We start from the raw sequence: 27,916 nt of genomic DNA, 5'->3' as shown, positions 1-27,916 counted from the left end.
AATTGATCTTCTGTGCGGAATGAGATTTTAATAATAGACTTGAACGATCCTGCATCAGCGCTCTTTCTTTAGCTTTCCTTAAATATTTTAATTTGTAACCTCTGAGGATGAATTTACGGGTCATGATGTCCATTTGTTTAATCGCTTCCAATGGATCACTGCAAATACGCTTGATCCTAATGAATTGCGAATAGGGTAATCCCCATTTGAGAGCCGGAGGATGATAGCTATTAGCATGTAAAGTTGTATTTCTATCAGTGTCCTTTACAAAAAGGGAAGTGTGTAATTGATGAGAAATATCTTGTCTGACAGACACATCCAGGAAGTGAATTTCTTCAAAACTGGAAGAAAAAGTGAACTTAATGGAAGTATCCAGGATGTTGATATCTTGCATAGCTTGCTGGAAGCTTTCTTCAGTGCCTGACCACAACACAAAGATGTCATCTATGTATCTGTAATATGCCTTAATGTTATCCGATACCTTGGGATTAAACAAAAAAAAGTCATTTTCCACTTTGCGCATAAAGATGTTGGCAAAGCTCGGAGCTACGCAAGACCCCATCGCGCAGCCCGAGCTCTGCCTATACATCTTCCCGTCGAACAAAAAATAGTTGTGGGTCAGGGTCAGCTCTAAGAGCTGAATAAAGAAGTCTGCATCTGGACCAGAATATTTCTGGGTACTTGTGATGCAACGCCTGACAGCCTCAATACCTCTACGATGGGGGATGTTGGTATATAGGCTTATCACATCTATCGTGCACATCAGATATTTATCTGGTAAAGGAGATAATTTTTCAATCTCTACCAAAAATGCAGTCGTGTCCTTTAAACATACTGGCTGATCTTGTACAATGGGTTGTAGGTAAAAATCCAAGAATTTTGATATATTGTAGAAAAGGGAATCCTGGGCTGCAATAATAGGCCGACCGGGGGGGCATGTTGGATTCTTGTGAAGTTTGGGGATGGTATATAAAACGGGTATTACCGGCCATTCCTCTGTGAGTAATTCTTTGGTCCTGGAATTGATGATGTTCTCCTTGACAGCCTCATCCAGGATCTCGTCAATTTCTGTTTTATAAACTGCCGTTGGATCTGTAGGCAACAGTTGATAAGTAGCTGCGTCTGCCAATTGGCTGTAGATCTCTGATTTATAGGCCAGTAGGTCTTGAACCACTATACCTCCGCCCTTATCCGCCGGGCGGATGACGATGTCCTTATACTTGGCGAGGTTGTTCAATGCTGTGTATTCCAAAGAAGATAAATTACTATCTTTGGATTTAAACTGTGGCTGGAAGTCATCATAGACACTGTTCATGTGGTTAATAAAACATTTGATATTCGGGGGGCGGAGCTTGGAGCAGCATGGAGTAGGTAGCACAGCCTGCAAGCTCCCGCACAACATCCTATATTTATCCGCTATATGCCTGATGCTGCCTGATTTAAAGTGCTCACGCATCGCCCTGAGTGCTAGAGACTCTCCTGACACACTGTCTCCCACCTACGGATCGGTGCTGCTGCCGTGGGACGTTACTCCCTGCCCAGGGTACTGTCAAAGTCAAAAATATTACATAGAGAGAACATTCAAACCACACACACATTTAAGTCGCTATACTTGCAAATATGCGCAGCGAGCACCAGACATCATGGAGATTTAAAATTAGCTAATGAATTAATGTCATGGATGTGTATCATTCGAACCGAACCAGATAAACACATCATGTTTGGTATTGAAGCAAGCAGAATGAGGTGTGGGTTAGTTTGAGGCCTGTTGTGTTGTTGTGGGACATTGCAGCGGATAGATATGATTATATGTATAAAAGCTGGGATCACTGTGTTGGGAACAATGGATGATCAAGACAACCCTTTACTAAGTTTTCAGGGCTGAACCTGATTAGCATATACAAGGGAGCTAGAGAGACCCCTCCCCCAGGAACAGACACACAGGAAGAGTAGTTCCTGTCTGGGGAGGTGAGAGTCAGTGTTGCTGTTTTGCCTCAGAGAAGCAGATGTGATGTGGCTGCGCTCAGAAGCATGGCTGGATCCTCCAGGAAACAAAGGCTAAGTATCATAATTTCAATATCTCATGGCTGATTGGCATAGAGTAGTTTTAAATGTGTGTTTTGTGGTGGGGTAGTTGTGGAATGATGGGTAAGCATAGAGTGGTTGGTTTGGAGAAACAAATGGCTTGGGGATGGTGAGGCTTGCGCAGCTGTGTGAATGTAACTTGTAGCATAGCATTTGTGGTATTTGTTTGCCTATGGAGATTTAATAAGATGGTTCTAGGAAGTTGGATTGAAAGTGTGAAAGGTGATTTAGATTGTTTGGAATTGTAAAATCAGAACATATGCATTGTTTTGAGGCTTGGACATTTTGGAATAAAATGGAGTCTTGTGTTTTCTGCTATGTGATTGTGGTGTAGTAGAGAGTGCCATGTGTTTGGACCTGCAAATCTAAAATGGCTGCTGCTGGATGTCTTCCCCTCCCCCTTTCAGCCATGTGGTGCAGTCTTTGGAATTATGGGAGTTTTCTCAAAATGGAGTCTAGCTTCCATCCCATGCGGTATTCAGCATTGACTAACTGCGCAGCGATTGTCTCTCACATGTGTAGTTTTATCTGCAACCATGTTGTCTCTTATTTAATGTTATCGTGAGCCATTTCTCTCTATCTCTCTCTTCTTCTCTTCCCCTTCCATTTTCCCATAAATAGTAATTGTATTGTATTGTATTTCTGGTGTAGTTATCTGGTTAGGTAGTCTGTTATATTGTAGTGTATCATTTGTACTGTGTTTCTTTTTGCAAGTATAATAGTCATAATACATATAATAGGCTTTGGACCCTAAACCCAGGTATCTGTGTATTTCTTATAGTGTTAAGTATTCTCTGAGCGTCGGTGACGCTCAAACAGCTTTGTAGTTAATCAGGTTACACCAGGTTGCACTTACACCCTGTCTCTACACTAAGGTATACTGTGTATCTCATTGTTAAAGGTATAGATATAAAGGTTTAACGTTGTGAGCGTCTGCGCCGCTGGTGATCTTCTTGTGGTCTCGAGCGTCCGCTACGCCATAGCGAAACATTACGTTAGTCAGCGGCCAATAGCGTGCCTGCCTGTGATCTCTGGGCCGTGAGCGAACGCGACGCTTGAGCGTCTCGCCTACGGCTGAGCGATCGTTACGCAACTTGCGTACCCTTACGGTACTTCTTACGTAGATAGCGTACAGTGTTCTTAGACCTCATAAAGGGTAATATATACGATAAATATTTAGCTTTGTTAGATGGGGGCTCTGGTCCGCAATATCACGATCTTAATGATGCACTGTACATTACAAACGCGGCTGTAATTGACCGGCTAATGATGGACATCTCGCAAAATGCTGAAAAAAAAAAAAACACCCACGTTAATGTATTGTGGTATCAGTAAGACGCTGATAGGAAATTTTAAGGGACAAGGCGTTTCTCATAATATTTAAGATGCTAAAATGTATTTTTATTGTCGCAAAACCAGGTTCAAATGGATCATATCGTATTTGATTAAGATTAGATTGTTTATCTGTTTAAGTAGGTTTAAAAGTACATTTAAAAGTTACTTTGGGAACTAGCATGGTGATTTTCTTTATGGCAGGAGAGGCCGCATGGTCTGTCCACCATTTTGTGTGACCCTCATGGAGGTGGAAGGGGGAGGAGCAGCGGCCATTTTGGGAAGGTCAAATTTTTTTTTTTTTTTGAACGGCTGCTTTTCAGTTGACTCAGGAAATAATCAGCCACCCATTGTCAAAAATAATAATAATAATAAATAAAAATAAAAATAAAAAAAATCACCATTTATGAGTTACCAATGCATTTATTTAACCAGTGTCATAGTCAATTATAAATAGTTCAGATAGGGCTTAATGAAAGTTGTTGTTTTGTTTTTTGTTGTGTTTTTTTTTTTCTTTTTCCCCTCTCACCTCCAAGATTCTAGGATTCTCTGCTAGTTGTGAGATGGGCCATTGAAATGCAAATGAACTTGTGTGACTGGTTTGTTGTTTTTTTTTCTCTCCCAGCAGTGAAGGAGATTGCATTCACAGATAGTTTGAAAGCACATTCGTATGCAAATTGGAAGCACTGAATAAGGTCTCATATATGTAATAAGTGATTAGTACATATATGTAATGTCTATATGTCTGTGCTTACATCAATGTATGTTATTAGATTAATTTAGAATTGCATTTTCATCTGTGTACTTTCACATATCTCACCTTCCTGTTTGCCATTTGCATTGATAACGTGCTGAGAAAATTTGCTGCTAATTAAAAAAAAAAGGTAAGGGAGTAATTGAAAAAAAAAAACAAGCACACAGCATAGAAGATACTGTGTGGTGTTTGGTAAGCGTTTATATAGTGAAATATTGCTTATAGTAAGGCGATACAGAAGCCACAAGATCATAGCACAAATTGATTTCAGTTTCCAAAACTTAGTTTAAATACCTTACTTTACTGTAACGCCTCTGGGGAGAGCTATCAGACTACGGGAAATGATTTTTCTGATCAGAAAACTATAAGAATGATAGTGGGTTGAAAACGGTATGAGTGTATTGAATCCCGCTTTGTGGACTTTGTGATCTATGTGATAAAACGGTATTGAATCCCGCTTTGTGGACTTTGTGATCTGTGTGATCTTTAGTGGAACGTGATGAGCACGGTCTGAGTGAAAACGTGCAACAGAGTGTGATAAAGTTTTCGTTGTATTACGCTCTGGCTGTTTTGGAGCACAGTAGGGAGACTCCAATGATCCTACCATTTATGGGCAACAAGTGTCTATAAGTGGTACGATTGGACCGCACGGTTGTATGTGTGACCAATAACGCAACGTGATATGAGGTCGTATATCCATGCGTAAATCTTGCCCTCATACGTGTTGTAGGGAGCACATGCAAGCGTGATTTGTGTAAAGAAAAAGGAAGGGAATTTTCTCAGGAAAATCTCTAGAGATAGGGCCTGCAACGGCTACACGTGTCTGCTAGAAGGCGGACCGGAGATACCCGGAGCAGAAGAAGTTCAGTGGAAGAGCTTTAAGGATTTCCAACGAAGTTCTGTGTTTGGTGCATTTTAGGAAGTTTTTCTGTGTTAAAAAGGTCCACAATGGCAGCCAAGTGCACAACACAGAGACGGTCGGAGGTCAGGATTCAGACTCCAGAGGCTTGCAGACCCCGAGGGTCTGCTCGGTTAGTAATGTGGGGGAAATATGGTCCCCACACTGAGACCTTTTGTGATGAATGGACACGAATGACTGCGGGGGATAAGGCACCATTTCCCGGGATAGGTAGTTTTGACTCAGAGGTGTTGCATAATTTAAGGCAAAGGATCAGTCTCATAAAATCCTGGAAACAACGAGTTAAACATGATGATTGTTTGCAGTTATGGCAACAGGAAAGTGAAATGCAAAGAAATGTAACTTACATATCTAACTTTCATCTTGAGAGGAGAGACATGGCAATGAAGAGGATTATGGTTGCAGAGAAATGGCACAATGTTGTACGATAAAAATGCACTTAGTAACTGTATTAAGAATGAAAGTGTTAAATGTAATAATGTTTATGAAAATGAAAGTGTAAAAATTACAAATGTTAACCTGTGCAAGTCGCACCCCATGTTAAACTTCCCTCAGGATTACCAACAAGAAAGTGAGCCCAGAACGATGTCGGCACCTCTTCCAGAAGCCATCCTACAAGACATCCAGGTGGACGCGACCAAATTGGTAAAGGCAATAATCAAACCCCCTAACGGAGGGTCAGGTGAGGTCGTGTCCACAGGTACGTACAATGTTTTATATCACGCACAAACAAATGTACCCCATATTGTAAGACCAAAACAAGGTGATGTAATTGAGTTTAGTCCTGTCAGGGTGATCACAGTCCCCAATGGGAAGACTGACGATCAGGGAACCATTCCCGTCAAGGACAGTGCAATGCGCCATCCCTGGTCCCGGACAGAATTGAGATCAATCATGTCTGATTACCCAGATCCTAGGAAAGATCTAACTGTATGATCAAAGATTCACAGAAGGTATATCAACTCCCTAGACAACGACATAATCATGGTATCCAAGGAATCAGGTAGGTACAGGGAAAGCGGTTGATGGTGATGAGCATCCAAGCGTTTGAGGAGGCATCAAATCAACCAAAAACCCCAGGCCATTGGCACATGGAGGAACTTAAGGATTTGTGATCTGTGCAAAAGAGAAGGGCATTATGCCAGTAACTGCAACAGCCCACATAAAATCAGACCCCCTAGACATGAAAATGAGCAAAAGTTATGACACACCAAATTATAATCAGGGATCATATAGGAAGGATTTTGGGCCACACCCATAATATATAGTCAGGAAAGGTGATCATTAGGACTGATGGTAAGCCTGAGGTAACGGTTAATAAATTGGGAGGTCATTCACTGAAAGACACAGGAATGACCAGGTGAAACGTTGTAAATGTATCTGTGAAATGTTTTTTTTTTCTCTCTCTCTCTATCCCCATCTCTGACGAGTATTGGTAAGAATTCACACATTGCATATCCACTTGGTCCTTGCAGAAGTCTACCAAACCCCAGCATGACCTCCGCCACAATGTATTTCTGGCCAGATACAGACAGTGGAGTAATGCAGGTGCTGGTGGGGAGGGACTGCTCAAGGAGACCATTAGACACGTAGATATGACAGCCTGATAATCTAACAATGTTTTCTTAATGTTGACAATGTTTTAAAAATGCTTTGTTTCTCTTTTCCTATTGATGGTTAATGTCGAGTTATGTAATATATATATGCATATGAATTGTTCTCTATCTCTTTTGTTTTTTTTTTGTTTTCTCTCTCTTCTCACTCATGTTTTCATGGTTTAAAGATGGTATGTCACCCCTCAGTTGGACCAATGGTAATGCCAGATTTTTGCTCCTTACAGAAAGATCGCCGGTTAGGAAGGAATATTGCATCACCAGAATGTTCGTTTGGAAGACTGAGAGACAGCACCTTTGAGAGGACAGCAGAACAAGAAGAACAACAAGACGAGAGAACTTATTATCGTAACAAGTTCTCTCCCCCTCAAACTGATTTCTTATACCCCCTTTACAAATTTCTTCTTTTCTCCTCCTGTAAGATGGACTTGCCCCAAGAGACTGTGATATGGATTTTCCTGTTGACCATGATGTTGACCAGAACAGTCTGTTTCGGCGAGAGTACCAGTGAGGTCGAGAAAGGATCCAGAAAGGTCCTGATGACTGAGACGGAGGTGTAAATTTCCAATAGCAACCCAATCACCAAGCAAAGGCGAGTACCGGGCACGATCTAACAACCATGTTATTTGTAAACAATTGTGAAGGATTGTTAGTTCAAAAAGAAAATTGTATCTGTAGGCTCTGTGACAATCTGGTAGAGGATGGATGCATAAAGAAATGCCAATCCAGTTTTAATATCCATATGGACCGGCATCCATTGAGTGACTATCACTCCTTAGTGGGTAGTGTGTTAAATAAAACAGATTGTTGGGTATGCTCTCAAGTACCTCAGGGTCATAGTAAATCAGGGCTAGTACCATTTCCTTTAACGGTAGGGGAGGTACTTGAGCTAAAGGGTGGGAGACCGGTGGACAGGAGGTTTAATAGCTCCAGCCCTCCTAGTTTGAAGCTCCACCAATACCATGTGGATAGGTCCCTAATATGTTTTAACATCTCCAATCCCCGAAAGCCGGGAAATTGGGAAGTGTCATGGAGCAACCAAACCATGACCTTTTCGCATAGAGCAGATAGAATGCCTACAGATACAGAGCTTGTACGCCACATAGCCAGTAGAGGAAAATCTTTCCGGTATAGGTATACCTTAGGAAATAGGATTACGAGAGTTGGAGAAGTATCACCAGGATACTGTGCACATATCGTACAAACTGATACGTGTACTAAACAGATAGGAGAATTAGGGTTAGGAGAGTTCACATGGAAAATGTGTAACATGGTAATGACATATTCCGTCCCATATGTTCTCCCCGATGATGCATATTTCATATGCGGGAGAAAGGCGTATGAGCGGCTTGCCCCAAACTCTGAAGGATTGTGTTATATTGGAAAAGTACTACCTGAGGTAATGAGTCTAAGGAGTGAGGAAACTGTAATTAACCTGGATTTGATTTATGACCCAATGATAGAAACAATGATGTGATGAAAATGCGATTTCTACGGTCCGTTTCTTTCACCTGTTTTTCTGGTTTTTCTCCAAGATAACAAGACCCCCTTGGACGAGGAAGTTGATGAGACGCTATACAGACAACGGATAGACCAAAGGAGAAGTTTTGACCACTTGAGATATGGACATTTGATGAACTTTGCCATGGATCCCCAGTTTCCCTAGTATTCTTAAACTTACGCTAGCCCAACATTTTTTGTAAATCTAATGGCATTGACAAAGCTTTTTGCTCACGCCTAAAGAGCAAAACAGCGCAAAGAAGACGACTTTCAACTGATACCGAACAAAACTTCAACCGACAGATGTACATTAACCTGACATAGAATACCACTGCATTTTCCATAAGTGTTCTTTATTTTTATCTCTATAACCCTCAGGTAATGACACACATAGTCGATAGGGAATACAGGCACAGATATCAGCAATCACATACCTCCCCCATTCATGTATCATCAACTAAAATGTGCTCCCCCATTTTGTTACAACCACAGCCGAAATGAGCTCGGTAAAGTTTGACAGCCCATCCACAGACCCTTAGTACGGGATAAGAAGGAATTCAAATGTATACTTCGCAATACCTCGAAGCTTGATGTACAACACGTACGGCACGATGATACATGACCCCCCAAACATGGATTCATACATACATACTTCTGCTATCTCACTAGGTCATACCTTTTTCCCACCTTCTTCTCTCCTCCCTTACCCAATCATAGAAATGTATTTACATATGACATATATTTTTCTCTTTTTGAAATGTTTTAGGAAATGGCAGTTATTGGTGACTGCCAAAGGGTGGACTGTCAAAGTCAAAAATATTACATAGAGAGAACATTCAAACCACACACACATTTAAGTCGCTATACTTGCAAATATGCGCAGCGAGCACCAGACATCATGGAGATTTAAAATTAGCTAATGAATTAATGTCATGGATGTGTATCATTCGAACCGAACCAGATAAACACATCATGTTTGGTATTGAAGCAAGCAGAATGAGGTGTGGGTTAGTTTGAGGCCTGTTGTGTTGTTGTGGGACATTGCAGCGGATAGATATGATTATATGTATAAAAGCTGGGATCACTGTGTTGGGAACAATGGATGATCAAGACAACCCTTTACTAAGTTTTCAGGGCTGAACCTGATTAGCATATACAAGGGAGCTAGAGAGACCCCTCCCCCAGGAACAGACACACAGGAAGAGTAGTTCCTGTCTGGGGAGGTGAGAGTCAGTGTTGCTGTTTTGCCTCAGAGAAGCAGATGTGATGTGGCTGCGCTCAGAAGCATGGCTGGATCCTCCAGGAAACAAAGGCTAAGTATCATAATTTCAATATCTCATGGCTGATTGGCATAGAGTAGTTTTAAATGTGTGTTTTGTGGTGGGGTAGTTGTGGAATGATGGGTAAGCATAGAGTGGTTGGTTTGGAGAAACAAATGGCTTGGGGATGGTGAGGCTTGCGCAGCTGTGTGAATGTAACTTGTAGCATAGCATTTGTGGTATTTGTTTGCCTATGGAGATTTAATAAGATGGTTCTAGGAAGTTGGATTGAAAGTGTGAAAGGTGATTTAGATTGTTTGGAATTGTAAAATCAGAACATATGCATTGTTTTGAGGCTTGGACATTTTGGAATAAAATGGAGTCTTGTGTTTTCTGCTATGTGATTGTGGTGTAGTAGAGAGTGCCATGTGTTTGGACCTGCAAATCTAAAATGGCTGCTGCTGGATGTCTTCCCCTCCCCCTTTCAGCCATGTGGTGCAGTCTTTGGAATTATGGGAGTTTTCTCAAAATGGAGTCTAGCTTCCATCCCATGCGGTATTCAGCATTGACTAACTGCGCAGCGATTGTCTCTCACATGTGTAGTTTTATCTGCAACCATGTTGTCTCTTATTTAATGTTATCGTGAGCCATTTCTCTCTATCTCTCTCTTCTTCTCTTCCCCTTCCATTTTCCCATAAATAGTAATTGTATTGTATTGTATTTCTGGTGTAGTTATCTGGTTAGGTAGTCTGTTATATTGTAGTGTATCATTTGTACTGTGTTTCTTTTTGCAAGTATAATAGTCATAATACATATAATAGGCTTTGGACCCTAAACCCAGGTATCTGTGTATTTCTTATAGTGTTAAGTATTCTCTGAGCGTCGGTGACGCTCAAACAGCTTTGTAGTTAATCAGGTTACACCAGGTTGCACTTACACCCTGTCTCTACACTAAGGTATACTGTGTATCTCATTGTTAAAGGTATAGATATAAAGGTTTAACGTTGTGAGCGTCTGCGCCGCTGGTGATCTTCTTGTGGTCTCGAGCGTCCGCTACGCCATAGCGAAACATTACGTTAGTCAGCAGCCAATAGCGTGCCTGCCTGTGATCTCTGGGCCGTGAGCGAACGCGACGCTTGAGCGTCTCGCCTACGGTTGAGCGATCGTTACGCAACTTGCGTACCCTTACGGTACTTCTTACGTAGATAGCGTACAGTGTTCTTAGACCTCATAAAGGGTAATATATACGATAAATATTTAGCTTTGTTAGTACCCCGACGCCGCTCCCGGCGGCCATCTTGCCAGTGCGGTACGGGACATCTGCCTTGCACTCACCCCTGTGCTGCCTGACCGCTCGTCTCCGCCCTCCGGCCGCAGCGCCTGTGACACAGCCGGCTGCCCTTCCTCCTCCGCTACCGATCCCCGTGATCCATCGGGACGTCTGCCGTACCTGGCGTCCGCCCTGTGCTGCCTGGCCGCTCGTCTCTGCCCTCCGGCCGCGGCACCCGTGAAACTGCCGGCTGCCGATCCCCTCGATACATCGGGACCGGCGCTGCTCTCCTGCCACGTGGTGCCTGAGGGGAACGGCTCTCTGCTGCTGTGTTACTGAGCAGCCTGCCTCCTGCTCCCTCACTGCACCTCGCCTGTCCTTGTGGGGAACGAGCTCGTGTCTGCCAGCTGTGGAGCCCCGGGTTCTCCACCTGCAGCTCACAGTGCTCACATTGTACAAGCCTGCTGTGATCCCTGCAATAAGATTTTCTTATGATATATGCTGGACCTTACTCTCCTGGTACCTGGGATCACTCATCAATCCAGGATTATTACAGTCATAAGCTGCGCGGGGTATAGAGTGCCGTCTGATACATATTGTGCGCACTGACCCATCTGGCCCTCCTGGTTGGCACCTACACTGGCGCTGCATTTATTTGTCTTCCATACCGGGTGCTGTTGCTGCTCCTCCTTACTTGTCACCCTGCCTGGCTCTACACATATCCTGCACTAATCTTGTGTTCTATATTGGGCGCTACAATGGGGAAAACAGGTGCGGCTGCAAAGCTGCAAAAATATGCGAGGGACTCCTCCTCTTCCCAATCCACCCCCTGTGCAACCCGCGAACCCCCTTCGCAGCTCTCCGAGGGTGATGATTTAGCCCCGACCGACTCGGCGCACTCTACGCAGAAAATAATACAGGCTATTGCCGCCTCTGAGCAACCTGTCTCCGATAAAATTGAGCGTGTTCAGATAGATGTCTCTTTCCTTCGCCAGGATCTCCAAAAGATTCGTGAAAGGGTGAGTGAGTCGGAACATCGCATTTCGGACCTAGAGGATACCACCTCTCCGCTCAAAACCAGGGTGGATGACCTGTCCACACAACTGTCGTCGGCACATGCCAAATTGTCCGATATAGAGGGCAGGCTTCGCCGGAATAACGTTCGCCTGGTCGGGCTGCCCGAGAGGGCGGAGGGAACGGCTCCGGAGAAATTCTTGGAGGACTGGCTGATTAAGCTGTTTATGCGTGAAGCCTTTAGCCCGCAGTTCGCGGTGGAAAGGGCGCACCGTCTCCCATCTCGTCCTCCTCCACCTGGCGCTCCTGCTCGGACATTTATTGCCCGTCTTCTTCATTTCAAGGATAGAGACACTATACTTCGTCTGGCTCGGCTCCAAGGCCCGCTGCTGTTTGACAATCACACAGTCTCAGTCTTCCCGGACTTTGCTCTCGAGGTTCAGAAGTTCCGTGCCCAGTTCTCTCTTGTCAAGCGTAAACTTAGGGATCGGAACATCCAATACTCAATGTTGTTTCCGGCTCGTCTGAGGGTTATATTTAATGACACCACGCACTTCTTCTCTAACCCGGGGGATGTGGAGACCTGGCTGGAGCGGAGGCCTCCGGCTCCCGAATGAACTTGCATTGAATATACGTTCTTGGCGTGTGGTAATTATTTCAGCGTGAACCCTATGGTTCCTACTGTCTCTGCCCTTGTGGGATGATGTGTGTCGTCTACTTGTTTGCTTGCCATTCTACTGTAGCATCAGGCTGCTACTTTCTGTTAAGTTGTATGTGCGGGAGTCCCTTGCTGTAGATAGCTTAGGGTTTAGTCCCACAGTGTTCTCTTTTTTTTTTTTTTTTTTTTTTTCAAACGGTTCATCTTGAACCCAGTTAGTTAGGTTTAAGTGTTAGGGATCAGGTATGCCACTAGGTTGTTTGCTGGTCATACAGGGTGGGTGTGGGTGGGGATGTTTCTTTGTTGTTGTTGTTGTTGTTGTTTTTCCTTTTTTCTGTACAACTGGTCATTTTATTCAACTGCTCTGGAACTGCTTGGTTTCTCAAGTGTCACATATGGAGGGTGTTCGGCCTCGGCCTCCCGCCTCTGCTCGGGCTTTCCATGCTAGAAGGCTTAGCTTATTATATTCCGGTTTGCTATGTTTCAACTTGCATATGTTATGTCTTTTTTATTTTTCATGAATTCTTATCCTGTGTCCATGTACTGTGCTCCATGTTATGGGATCTAACACTGTCTCTCGGGGGAGGGATGCGATTAAGCTGTTAGGGTGGAATGTCCGCGGTTTAAACGATAAAATCAAGCGCTCTCTTGTTCTGAAGCAACTTCAAAAATATCAGGCAGACATAGTATGCCTTTTTGAAACTCACCTGGGTGGGAGTAGGGTAATGGCCATTAACAGACCCTGGGTGGGATGGGCTTACCATTCCACGTTTTCTTCCGGCGCCAGAGGAGTGTCGGTACTGGTTAAGAGGTCGGTACATTTTCACTTGGAGGATAGCAGGGTGGACCCTCATGGTCGCTATGTTTTTTTACGGGCTGTTATACATCACACACTATATCATGTCTTGGCTATATACATCCCCCCTCCCTACAATAGTGAAGTTTTGCGTAGAGCAGCTGACTTTCTGGCTCAGTCCCCTGACACACCGGTTATTAGTGTGGGTGATTTCAACAACATCATGGACTTATCTATTGACTGATGGCGGGAGTCTCGCGACTCCACTTCCCCCCTTCTGCCCCGACCCCTTTTGCGAGACTTGTCGCTGAACTTGGCTGGATAGATGTCTGGAGACTGCGCAACCCTACTGCGGCGCACTATTCCTGTCAGTCCGCTACATACCACACGCTGTCCCGGATAGACCTATGCCTTATTTCCCCCAGTTTATCACCTAGAGTTTCTGAATTAGTATATTTATCCAGGGGTATCTCGGACCATTCCCCGATTTTGTGAAAGCTGTCCCTGTCGCACGATAGGGGCACTGGCCTGTGGAAACTGCACCCGTTTTGGTTAAATTTAATGGGAGAGGGATCCGACCTTATCTCGGACTGGAATGTCTTCCTTCATTATAACCCCCCTGATCTCTGTCCCACTGTCCGTCATGACGCATTTAAAGCATATATTAGAGGCACTTTTATCAAGAGAATTGCTGGTATTAAGTAATTTAACAGGAGGGAGGAGGCAAGACTGGAACAGGCATGCCGTGACTTGGAATCTGTATATATAGAGTCGCACTCCCAATCGGATCGTGGGGCGTGGCTGGACGCGCAGAGGAAGTGGGCCGACTACCTTTTTGATAAATCCAAGCGCAGACTGCTGTTCTCTAGTCACAGGCAATATTTTCAGGCGGAGTTGGGGGGCAGTTACCTGGCCTTTTTGGCCAGGGACGAGTCCCACTCCCGCACTGTTCAATGTATCACGGATGAGGATGGCAGTTCCTGTTATTCTGGTAAAGATATAGCCGGGGCCTTTCAAAAATTTTATTCCAAGTTATACTCGTCTGGGGTTTCACACTCCGATGAGCAGATACAATCCTACCTCTCATGGGTGACCTTACCCAGTTTGTCACAGGAAGCGCTTGGAGTACTTGAAGCTCCTTTCACCCTGGAAGAGGTCGAGCGCGCTGTGTCGTCGCTCCCCTCGTCAAAGGCACCTGGCGGAGATGGTCTCCCAATGGAGATATATAAAAAATGTAGTTCCCATTTCTGTCCCTATTTACTAGATTTATTTAATACTCTGTTTGAGGCTGGTGAACTCCCCCCGTCTATGTCTGAAGCTACCATTATTGTATTGCCCAAGCCCGGGAAGGATCCCAAGGCTCCCGAGTCCTACCGCCCTATTTCACTGCTGTCCTCTGATGTTAAAATCCTTGCTAAGATGCTTGCCATGCGCTTAAACACTGTCATTGGGTCTGTTATACATATGGACCAAACAGGCTTCATGCCAGGGAGGTCCACTATGCAAAACCTGCGTAAATTGTTTTATCATTTGCAGGGGGGTGGTTTGCTGGGTTCGGAGGCAGTGGTGGTGTCTCTTGACGCCGCCAAGGCCTTCGACTCGGTCGAATGGCCCTACCTGTGGCAGGTACTGCGTGGGTTTGGTTTTGGCCCTACGTTCGTCAGATGGGTTCAGCTGTTGTACTCCTCTCCAGTGGCCCGTGTCTCTGTTAATGGGTATACTTCATCCTTATTCTCTCTGGCCAGGGGCACGCGTCAGGGCTGCCCATTGTCCCCAGCCCTGTTTGCACTGGCTATAGAGCCGCTGGCTTGTATGATACGGGAACACCATGGTATTCATGGACTGATGGCCGGCCCCGCTGTAGACAAGGTGGCTCTATACGCCGATGATATGTTGCTGTTCCTGAAGGATTCGGGTGTCTCTCTCCGGTCTATGCTCCACACAGTTAATGAATTTGGGGAATATTCTGGCCTGCGTATAAATTGGGACAAGTCCTCTATCTTTCCCATCTCCGGCCATATCCCGGAAGGGGCATGTGAGTCGTACTCATTGCAATAGACTCTGAAATTTAAGTACTTGGGTATTTGGGTTACGGGACCAGCATCAGAATATGTCAGGTGGAACATTGACCCTATCACAGCCTTTTTTTTTAAGTAAAATTCACATATGGAAAGCATTACCGTTGACAGTTTTAGGACGCATTAACCTCTTTAAGATGTCTATCCAGCCTAAATACCTCTATGTTTTGCAACACTCCCCCATTTATTTACCTAAGAAAGTATTTGCCAGTATTGATAGTCTGATCTCTTCCTTTATCTGGGGTCATAAACCGGCGAGAATAGCTATAAAAACGCTTTGTAGGTCCGGACTCACTGGAGGGGCGGGCCTGCCGAACCTTAGATTGTACTACCTGGCGGCCCAACTAGTGCACCTCACCGATTGGGTCACGGGAGTGGGTGGTCCGACCCTGCAGGGATACTTGACTGAGCGGGTGGGTCCCCCCTACACCCCCTCCTTTTCTTGCTTTCTGGCTTGTCTGTATCGGGTCTTCCTCCTATTCTGCGACAGGCTCTTTTAGTCTGGAGGCAAGTGCACAACCTATATGAGTGGTCGGACTTGGAAGTAGATTCACCCTTATGGTTTAACAACTCCTATATGGAACTTCAGAAACTGTCTACAGACAATATATGGGTGAAAAGTGGGGTGCTTTCCCTGGGACAATTGTATATGGATGGCTACCTTAAATCGTTCTCACAACTACAGACCGATTTCGGGCTCCCGCATACGGCCCTATTCAGATATTTCCAATTGAGGCATGCACTATAGACCCAATTTAGAACGACCCCCTCCATCTCCCCCTCATCGATTAAACTTCTGCTGCAACGTTTGCCCTCTGCAGGCAGGGTCTCATCGCTATACGCATCACTCAACAATAGAGTCCTACCTGCATCTTTAGATCCGCTAAAGCTGAGCTGGGAGGGTGACATGGGCCCTTTGTCAGATGAGTATTGGTTGCAAATATTACGCTCCACCAGATCTGCCACCCCTTGTGTCAGATATCAACAGGTACACTTCTTTATCCTGCACAGGGTTTACCGTACCCCTCAATTCCTCCAGCGAGCTGGCCTGCGGCCTGATGCTCTGTGCCCCAAATGCCGGATGGCAGACGTCGGGTTCTGGCATCTGTTATGGGACTGCCCGAAAGTCTACGACTTTTGGACTCATATATGGTCTGACATACTAACTACTGACCCCTCTCTTCCTCCGCTTGACCCCAGGGCCTGCCTTTTCGGGGTGGGCCTAGAAGAAACCCATTCATTGCTCACATATCAATATGTCCTATGCCTGACCACGCTTGCCAAAGTTGTTATTGCCCGCTCCTGGTTTGCGGAGGCCTCTCCCAAATTATTGGAGTGGAGGACTCTGGTGGCTTTAGTCATAAAACATAAAAAACACATGTACTTATCCCGTAATTCGTTGTCCAAATTTCATTGTAAGTGGGACAGATGGATTATGGTGCGCCCGGGGGCAGATCTGGTGGAGCCCGCTGACATGCAGAATGTGTAGCTTTCCTTTAGTTTCTGTTTTTTTTTTGTTTTGTTTTTTCTTTCTCGGTTGGCCGGGGACGACGCCCTCTGACACAATCCTACTTATTGCGGAGCTGTTGCCATCTCTATTGTATATGCACTTCTACATTTGCCTACGTGACTTCTCTCCCACTTATGTCTGTATGTATACTGTTGATTTGATGGCAGTATTGTTGTATTGATCATACCAAGCAGTCTAAAAGTTCTTAATTTTTTTCAATTGACTTGTGTTTTGTACTGTAATTCACTGTGATACTTGATGACCAGTATATTGTACCTTCTTGTACTCTTTTTTTTCTTCTCTCTCTCTGTTCTTCTTTAATTTAGTAACTTTATGCAAAATTCAATAAAAACATACATGATTTAAAAAAACAAAACAAAAACATTTGATATTCAAATTGGTGGAAACCGGATCAAAATTCGAAGGTTTGTGTAGAGGAATGTCCCGAACCAATGTGGATGCATCATCTCCAAAGTGTTCCTTCAGCCGCACCCTCCGGCCGAATTTGTATAAGTCCACTTTGTTGGTGAATGTATCTGTTTTTTTGGTTGGAACGTACGACAAGCCTTTATTAAGTACAGCAAGCTTGTCCGATGTTAACAAACGGGTTGACAAATTGAAAACTAAGTTTTCTTGCTTTTGGCTTTTTTTGATTTGCCTTGCCCATTGTCCGCCTCGGCGGGAATAGGGCCTTTTTTGGGTTGACGAGCTGCCCGAGTAGTGACCCCGCTGGGGTTTTTTTCAAGTTTTTTGACGTTGTAGCCACTACACATTCTGCGTCGCTAGATGAAAGCGCACTGGAGTTGTCAGTTTCCAAATTGAATTTCTTATAGCGTCTGTATTTAGGTTTCCTATTAGTGTCTGGGTGCCGGCTGTATGCCCAAGCGTACACCTTCTGCTCCAGGTAATCTCTATCCACAGTGTTGCGTTTAGTCTTTTTGAACTGTATAAGGTCCTGACGGTACTTCTTTATATCAGCTGTAAGTTTACTTAATAGATCTTGAGATGTCTCTGCTTGAATAATATCAGAGTGACTCTCTTCAAAGGCTGTGGTTCTTTCTTTGGATAGAGAAAGCTCCCTGCGTGATTCCTCTATAACTAAGAGGATCAAGTCATATGAGCATTTGTTTAAAACTGCAGCCCAGCGTCGGCAGAATTCTGGGTTGTGTCGACCAATTGTGGGAATGTTGCGGATCCGAAATCCGCGAGGGATTTTCTTATCCCGGTAATAGTCCGACAAAGTTACCCCGTGAAAATAAAAATCAATTTCCCTTTTCTTGAGTCTGTTTAAAGATGTAAAGACTTGTTCCGCTGTTTCTGCTCCACATGCATCCTCCAACTTGTCTGTAAATAAAATCGCGTCTGCTTCAGAGTCTGTCAGACATAGTCCTTCCCCAACTGGAAGTGTTACACTGCAAAATCCAGGTACTGCATCCGCAGTAGTCATGCTTCTCCAGCCAGTCAACAGTTAAAAACAAGCAACAGTCTTAAATTGTACTGTTTATATATATTACTCATGCCGCAAGTGTATTTTACAAATGCAGTGGGTTTTTTTTAGAAATTAGATGTGTTAAAATAATTTATTTTCACTCCAGAAAATACATTACAGTGTATAAATTATACTTACCAGAGAAATGTTGTTCTATTAGTTTCTGCCTTACCTGCATCCCTACATCTGTACTCCAAGTGTCGTCTCCTCTACTTGCTGACTGTTTTCTTCATCATCATCATCCTCATCCTCATGTGGCAGATGTTGATGTGTAACAGGTAAGTATAGGTAGGAATATGGTTGCAGGTGTAGATGTCGACAGACGTACCTGGATTCTTTACAAAGGATCACCTCTTGATGTCACAGTGTACCATTAAACAAATCAGTATACCATATTTATAAGCAGTACTATACTGGTTTCATGTAATGTCATAATAGGATCACACGGTGACAATATAACCCTAATTGTTACTATAAACTGCTTTACATCAACCTACACTCAGTTATCACGAGACTTAAATAGAGAATAAGTCCCTTAAAGTCTCTTCAAAGCGAGAACACCCTACCAAGTGAAGTCTCTACGGTAAGAGGAGAGCAAATACAGCACAGTCAATAGCAGAATTTAACACAGTTTAGAAAGTCTGAAGGTCACACAGCAAAGGTGCAACATAGGGCCAGCAGTTCAGTGAAAGGTGGCATGTGGAGTCCTAAGAGTTCTCAGTCCATGAAGAAAGCATGCATTAGCTGATAACTTTAGTAGAAACAGTTTTAGGCAGAACAGAAAGAGTGTGGCAATGAACCAAAGCTGGCAATTCAGGTTTTGTTAGAGGTGTGAGAATCTGTAATTGTCTTTCCTCCCCTATGACTTATTAGCTGTGTCTACAGAGCCAGGTTTGAAGGTCTCTCTTTCTCTCTCTTGAACTGGCAGGCTCGGCGCCCCTTAACTGAATGTGCAGTCTATAGAAAAGGCGATGTACATAGACATGTAAGTGGCCACTCAGTCGTGCTGATCACTCTGTAACTGTCTCTATGGAAAGTTCCTTATCACTTTAAAATCTCACCTCACTCACTCACATGGAGCTAAGCAGTCTGTAACTAGGGGTGACAGGGTCACAGGAGTGAATGGCGGGCAGCTGAGGTAAACTGAGGCAAGTCTGTGATGGAAAGAGAGGTGAAGGAATGGGGTACCTGTAGACCGTTAACTCTCCAGCTGCAGCTTCTGTTTCCTAACTGTGGAGCAGCACAGCATGGTCCTGTCATCCGCGGCACCTGCTGCTTTCCTGTCACACTGCGCACTGCTGTTCTGTCCTGCACCCAATCTCCCTGTCAGCAGCGATCTCCTTCCAGTTCCCTAGTATCACAGCTCTCTCTTGTCCTCACACCCTCTCGGTCCAGCGTGAGGTGATGGGCGGCAGTGCGGTAGCTCCAGCTTCTGTCACTCTATGCAGTGCGTCTCTTGAGAAGGGGCCCAGCTCCTGTCAGACTGGCTCCCCACTGTGCAGCTCCTCCTCAGCACACTGAGTGCTAACTACGCCCCTTCATTTTCCCACCTCACTTCATCCAATCCTCTCCGTCCCAGCTTCCCGCTCTCCTCTCACATAACAGGATGGCCCCAGGGTCCTAGTGCTTGTCCGCTCACTGGTCCTGCTGACATCTCCTAGGCAACAGCAGGAGGGAGTGTTAACCCCTTCAACATTAACAGGACAGGTAGTAATTAAAGCTCAGCAAGGGGAAAATTAGTGAACCTTACTCATGTCTTAGCCAGTCCGACAGTTGCCATCAATGTACACCCTTTGTAATACAAATTAAGGGGGTCCAGTTCAGAGTGTCACAGATGCAAACACATGAGGAAAACAGCAGCAGAACACAATCCTAGTCACCTTTAAGGGACTATACAACAAATGACCAGCAGACTTATCCAGACCCCGAAACCTAGATTTCAGCACATCAAAACATCTTTCTTTCACATTCTGAGTAACTTTATGTGCATGATTGTAATGGTTTTCAGCAGGGGAATCAGGGAATGAAAATGGAGCCAGAAGCCAAGAGAAACAGCCATATGTGGGGCTGGTCTCTTCAAAGTGCTGCTGGGATTTCTAAGTGAGTTGGAAACAGTATAAAGGTGAACTCTGATTAATCTCTGTCTATCCATACAGAGATATTAATTTTGTGAGAGAAAGTAATCTGATTCTGATTGATTGATTGATTGATTGATTGTATCTATACTGTTTATTTTTGTTTTAATACATCTGTACTGGGTTTTTTTTTGTGTTGTTTTTCTTTTGGAGGGGAAAAAAAAAAGTGTGAGGTGATAGCCTGAGGGGTTAACTCAGGTGTGAGTAATCAGGAGTAATCAGGAGGGTGAGGGGCTGATTGAAACAGCTGGGTGAGCCTACATAAGCAGTGACCAGACTCTTTGAGCCTGCTCTGTGGGGCTGGTCTCTTCCAAGTGCTGCTGGGATTTCTAAGTGAGTTGGAAACAGTATAAAGGTGAACTCTGATTAATCTCTGTCTATCCATACAGAGATATTAATTTTGTGAGAGAAAGTAATCTGATTCTGATTGATTGATTGATTGATTGATTGATTGATTGATTGTATCTATACTGTTTATTTTTGTTTTAATACATCTGTACTGGGTTTTTTTTTGTGTTGTTTTTCTTTTGGAGGGGAAAAAAAAAAGTGTGAGGTGATAGCCTGAGGGGTTAACTCAGGTGTGAGTAATCAGGAGTAATCAGGAGGGTGAGGGGCTGATTGAAACAGCTGGGTGAGCCTATATAAGCAGTGACCAGACTCTTTGAGCCTGCTCTGTGGGGCTGGTCTCTTCCAAGTGCTGCTGGGATTTCTAAGTGAGTTGGAAACAGTATAAAGGTGAGTTAGAATACAGATAAAGGTGAGTTTTTTAATACACAATCAGGAACACACATTTACAGTACCATTAAACTTCTGGTGAGACTGCAAGGGGCTGACCTTGTGAGTGAGTGAGAGGGTCTCTTACTTGGAGTAGCAGAGGGGCTGTGATTGTGCGGGTGTGAGGGGCATTTTTTATTTTTTTTCTTAGCAGGAGCTGGAAGCCAAGTGAAAAGGAGGAGCAGTGAGCTGGTACAACTGCAACTGCTAAGTGGAGTATAGGTGCCGCAGGTGAGAGCACTACGGCTGCATAAAAGTGAAGGACCAAGAACCGCACAAAGATAGATAAGTATAAGCCAGCTTAATTATTGTATAAGTGATATTGCTTGTCTTCTATTTTTTATTTTTGCTGCTTTTTCTTTGAGTGTAACAGGGAGTTAGACCTTGCAAACAATATGGGAGGGGCTGTGATTGAGGACCTCACTCAGTGCATGTCGTGCAAGATGTATGCACACCTGGAGCTACCGGCCCAGTGTGAATACATCTGCACGAGGTGTGTGCGAACTGTTGCCCTGGAAGCCCAGGTAACTGATCTAGAGCAAACGGTTACGCGACTGAGGGAGATTCACAATCTCGGGCGTAGTTTAGACAGAACGGTGGAGGAGTTGCGGGAGGGGTCACTGGTAGAAGAGGATGATGATCAGGTAGCCAGTTGGGTCACAGTTAGAAGGAAGAATAAGAGGGGGAGGCACGACATCTCCGAACTATCAAACCCGAACAAATTTGCCCGATTGGACGAGGAATCGGAGGATGATAGCGAAGAAATGACGGTGCCGGAGGAGACTGCTCCCTCTAGCATCCAGAGGTGCGGTCCCCCTGGAGCGGTTGGGATAAAAGATAGAGAGGTACCTAGTCAAATGGTGGTGGTAGGGGATTCTATCATCAGGAAGGCAGATAGGGCAATCTGCTACCGGGACCGTGATCGCCGTACAGTCTGTTGTCTCCCGGGTGCTCGGGTACGGCACATCGCGGACCGGGTAGATAGATTGTTGGGAGGGGCTGGCAAAGACCCGGCGGTCTTGGTGCACGTTGGCACCAATGACAAAGTTAGCGGAAGGTGGGATGTCCTTAAGAAAGATTATAGGGACTTAGGAAAGAAACTGAAGGCAAGGACATCTAAGGTAATATTCTCGGAATTATTACCCGTGCCACGCGCTAGTCCAGGGAGGCAGAGGGAGATTAGGGAGGTAAATGTGTGGCTTAGGGATTGGTGCAGGAAAGAGGGGTTTGTGTTCCTGGAACACTGGGCGGACTTCTCAGTCAGACGCCATCTCTTTTGTCGTGACGGATTGCACCTGACTGAGGAGGGGGCAGCGGTGCTGGGGGGAAGGATGGTTAGAAGGTTGGAGGAGATTTTAAACTAGGAGCCTGGGGGGAGGGTTTAGCTAAAAACTACGGGTCATGCAGTGAGAATAGTGGGGATGGCGGTAGTAAACAAAATGGGGGAGAAGTTGGGGGGAGGGTAAGAGCAGGCAGTAAGGTTATTAACATGGGTACTTAAAGGGATTTTACCAAAGCACTAACCAATGACGATTACAGGTCATCCTTGCCACATAAGGTGAAAGATGTCCCTAATGCAAGGGAAAATACTTATCTTAGTTGTATGTATGTAAACGCCAGAAGCATTACTGGTAAAAAGGGTGAACTAGAAATACTTGCAGCAAGCAAACAGTATGATATTATAGGCATTACTGAAACTTGGTGGGATGAATCTCATGACTGGACAGTCAATCTAGAGGGCTATACACTGTTTAGGAGAGACAGACTAAATAAAAAGGGTGGAGGGGTGTGTCTGTACGTAAAGCCGTTTTTAAAACCTAATATATGGGAAGATACTCAGGAGGGTACTGTAGACACTGTTGAGACACTATGGGTAGAAATTGCATGCGGGGAAAAAGGAACAAAAAAGTTAGTATTGGGTGTATGCTATAGGCCGCCTGGTATCAACGCATCTGATGATGAATTGTTACTAAAGCAAATTGAAAAAGCAGCAGGAGTAGGAGACATAGTAGTGATGGGAGATTTTAACTATCCAGAGATAAACTGGAAAAACGATTCATGTGATACTGCTAGGGGCAGTATGTTTTTAAACACACTAAATGATAACTACCTAGTCCAACTAATTGAGGAACCAACTAGGTACAATGCAATCTTAGACCTGGTATTAACAAACAATCAGGATTTGGTATCGGGTATTATAGTAGGGGAACCCATAGGAAACAGCGACCATAATATGGTCACATTCAATATCAGTTTCTACAAACAGCCCTATACTGGCTCAACTAGGGCTTTAAATTTTAGCAAAGCAAATTTTGAAATGATGAGGGTATTTTTCAGGGATATTGAATGGGAAGGTTTGTTTTTAGGAAAAAATACTACGGAGAAATGGGAGGTACTAAAATTCCTGCTAGCTAAAAATATACTCAAATATATTCCTATGAGTAGCAAAAAAGGGAATAAAAATCATAAACCGATGTGGCTTAACAAAAAGATTAAGGAACTTATGGGCAAGAAAAGGCGAGCATTTAAAAAATACAAATCTGACGGGGAAGCAGAGTCATTTCAGCACTATAAGGAATGTAACAAAAATTGCAAAAAGGAAATAAGAGCGGCTAAAGTAGAAACTGAAAAACTAGTAGCAAAGGAAAGCAAAGCAAATCCCAAAAAATTCTTTAAATACATCAATAGCAAGAGATTAAAAAAGGAGAGTATAGGCCCTTTGAAGGACACGTTGGGAGTCTTAAGCAAAAATGATAATGACATAGCGAACACACTAAATGAGTTTTTTTCAACAGTATTCACTAGAGAGGACCCAATTCAGGGACTGACACACAATCTCAATAAGGACAATATCACACTGATAGGTACTTATTTAAGCGAGGAAGTAGTCTGTCACCGATTAAAACATTTAAAGATTAATAAATCACCAAGGCCCGATGGTATTCATCCAAGGGTTCTAATGGAGCTTCACTCTGAACTGGCAAAACCGCTATCTCTGATCTTTGAGGATTCAGTTATATCAGGTATGGTTCCCAAAGACTGGCGTATAGCGGAAGTAGTGCCTATATTCAAAAAGGGAAGTAAAGCTGAACCAGGTAATTATAGACCAGTTAGTCTTACATCTATAGTGGGGAAAGTATTGGAAGGTATTCTAAGAGATAGTATTCAGAAGTTCCTTGAAACCAATAAGGTCATTAAAAGGAATCAACATGGGTTTATGAAGGACAGATCCTGTCAAACCAACTTACTTGGCTTTTATGAAACAGTAAGTGCAAACCTAGATCAGGGTAAAGACGTGGATGTAATCTTTTTAGACTTTGCCAAAGCGTTTGATACTGTACCACACATGAGACTTATATACAAGCTGCAAGAATCAGGGCTAGGAAGCACAATATGCACTTGGGTCAAAAACTGGTTAGATAATAGGAAGCAGCGTGTTGTGGTTAATGGATATTTTTCAACTTGGACTGAAGTGCTAAGTGGTGTGCCGCAAGGCTCAGTATTAGGACCGCTATTGTTCAATATTTTCATTAACGACCTAACAGAAGGTCTAGAGAGCATGGTGTCAATTTTTGCAGATGATACCAAATTGTGTAAGGCTATAAATACAGAGGAGGATGCCGAGTCTCTTCAGAACGACTTAGTTAAATTAGAAGCATGGGCAGCCAAATGGAGAATGCGCTTCAACACAGACAAGTGTAAGGTAATGCACTGTGGTAACAAGAACAAAAATTACACCTACCTACTAAATGGGGTAAAACTAGGGGATTCTGTACTGGAAAAGGACTTAGGTGTCCTCATAGATAGCAAGCTAAGCAGTAGTACCCAAAGTAGGACTGCAGCAAAGAAGGCTAATAAGATATTAGCATGCATAAAACGGGGTATTGATGCTAGGGACGAGAGTATTATACTCCCATTATATAAATCACTAGTGAGGCCACACCTTGAATACTGTGTACAGTTCTAGGCACCGTACTACAAAAAGGATATCCTGGAGCTTGAAAAGGTACAAAGGAGGGCGACCAAACTAATTAAGGGCATGGAGACGATGGAATACAAGGAAAGGCTTGAAAGACTAGGCATGTTTACATTGGAAAAGCGGAGACTAAGAGGGGATATGATCAACATCTACAAATATATAAGGGGACAATACTCAGAGCTTGCGTGGGACCTGTTTTTGGTTAGATCAACACAGAGGACTCGTGGACACTCGCTCAGGTTAGAGGAGAGGAGATTCCGCACAATACGGCGTAAAGGCTTTTTCACGGTAAGGACAATACGTGTTTGGAATTCCCTGCCCGAGGGAGTTGTAATGGCGGAATCTGTCAACACCTTTAAGAATGGGTTAGATAAATTCCTATTGGATAAGGATATCCAGGGGTATGGTGCATAGTTATGCATTATAGTTACTATTTAGTCAAATCATCATGCAGAGAACACCACAAATAGGTTGAACTCGATGGACAATTGTCTTTTTTCAACCTCAGATACTATGTTACTATGTTACTATGTTATATCCCCCATCACCTGAAAGACATATACAGTATCGACTGTAAAGTAGGCATACAGCAACATATTGGTCACATAGTGGGTATTCTGTTTCTGCAAAAAAAAAACCCAAACATATACAGTTACATACCCAGCAGCCACCCATCTGGCATTTGTCCAGCCTCAAATTTGACAGAGGGATGGCTGATGAAGGTGTCATGACAGCTGCCAGGGTAACCAGCAACAACACTCATTATTTTTAGTTTTGCATCACAAACCACCTATACATTAGTAGACTGATCTAAATGTCTGTTGGTGTAAATGTACTGCCTGCCCCTACATGGTCTCAGCTGAATGTGCGTGCAAACTATCGCACCATGAACATTGGGCATGCCAGCAATGCGATAGAAAACTACCCTGACTGCATACCACTGTGACTACTGGCTGGGGAAGCAGAAAGAGGCATCTATGTGAGGTTGCAAAGTATCCAACACCTATGTGAGAAAGTGTAAAAAAGTGGGGAGTGAGATCTCTATAACTAACAGAAACACTGTGAAAGCTAACATTACTCAAAAAGTAAAACTAACTATATGAGTATATAACATATACATCACCTGGTTAAGAATTTTAGAAAAGGTGGACTGTGGGATTCCAATAACTGAGCCAGACAGCCTAAAAGCTGCCAGTAGCCAGAAAGTGCAACACAGTCAGGAGTTTATGCAAGCCTGAGACAGAGCGAGAGCGTGCTGTCTCAGGGTCTAGGTACTGTTTGACAAGGTCATACAGACAGAAAATGTTGTTTCTATTGAGCCGGAACATCTGTATGACCTGGTCATCGGCCAATGCGCTTAAGTTCAAATCAGTAGCGGATCTTGCCACGGGCAAGCAGGACTTTTGCCCGCGGCGCCGTTGCCCTGAGAGCACAGCCTCCAACATCCCGAGGGCGCCGATGCCGTGGCAAGATCTGTTACTGGTGCTGTGTGGTGCGTGATGATGTCATCATGCACCGTACGGCATTGTGGGAGCGGCCATAGACGCTAGAGGTCATAATTGACCTCTAGTGTCTATGAGGTGCTATGGGATCCGAGGAGCAGTGCCGGTGGCCGGAGACAGAGGGCAGCAGCGGTCGGGAAGCAGGAGTGGGGATGGTGAGTATTTATTTAATTAGGTAAGTGGCGCTACTAGCGGTACAGCTACAGGGGGCACAGTATTGGGGGCACAACTACTGAAGGCACAGTGCTGGGGGCACAACTACAGGGGGCACAGTATTGGGGGCACAACTACTGAGGGCACAGTACTGGGGGCATACCTACTGAGGGCATAGCTACAGGGGACACAGTACTGGGGGCACAGCTACTGAGGTCACAGCTACATGGGGCACAACTACTGCGAGCACAACTACAGGGGGCACAGTACTGGGGGTATAACTACTGACGGCACAGCTACAGGGGGAATAACTGACCACGCCCCTTCCCATGAAGTCACGCCCCTATTTTTTATGCCCTTGATGAAGTCCTGCTTACCGACATCTCCTTTATGGACAGATAAGCCTCATATATTTTTTAATCTTGTACATGTGTTTTCTAGCCATTCCTATGTCATTGTGTATATTAAATTTATGTATTTTAATATTTGCACTGCTGAGGCTGTTATTTGATTTTAATTGGGAATAAGCTTATTCCCTAATGATGCCTGTTGAAACTAGGCAGTGACATATTATGATACTCTGAATAGTACACACTATGGCCCTCATTCCGAGTTGTTCGCTCGCTAGCTGCTTTTAGCAGCATTGCACACGCTAAGCCGCCGCCTACTGGGAGTGAATCTTAGCTTTGCATAATTGCGAATAGAAATTTCTTTGCAGTTTCTGAGTAGCTCGGGACTTACTCTGCCACTACGATCAGTTCAGTCAGTTTCGTTCCTGGTTTGACATCAAACACACCCAGCGTTCGCCCAGACACTCCCCCGTTTCTCCAGCCACTCCCGAGTTTTTCCCAGAAACGGCAGCGTTTTTCCGCACACACCCATAAAACGGCCAGTTTCCGCCCAGAAACACCCACTTCCTGTCAATCACACTCCGATCACTAGAACGATGAAAAATCCTTGTTATGCCGTGAGTAAAATACCAAACTTTTGTGTAAAATAACTAAGCGCATGCGCTCTGCGAACCTTGCGCATGCGCAGTAAGCGACTAATCGCAATATAGCGAAACTCGGCAACGAGTGAACAACTCGGAATGAGG

The sequence above is a fragment of the Pseudophryne corroboree genome, chromosome 4 (assembly GCF_028390025.1).
Source record: "Pseudophryne corroboree isolate aPseCor3 chromosome 4, aPseCor3.hap2, whole genome shotgun sequence".
Taxonomy (NCBI): Eukaryota; Metazoa; Chordata; class Amphibia; order Anura; family Myobatrachidae; genus Pseudophryne; species Pseudophryne corroboree.
The sequence above is the reverse complement of the archived record's forward strand: the minus strand, read 5'-3'. Positions refer to the sequence as shown.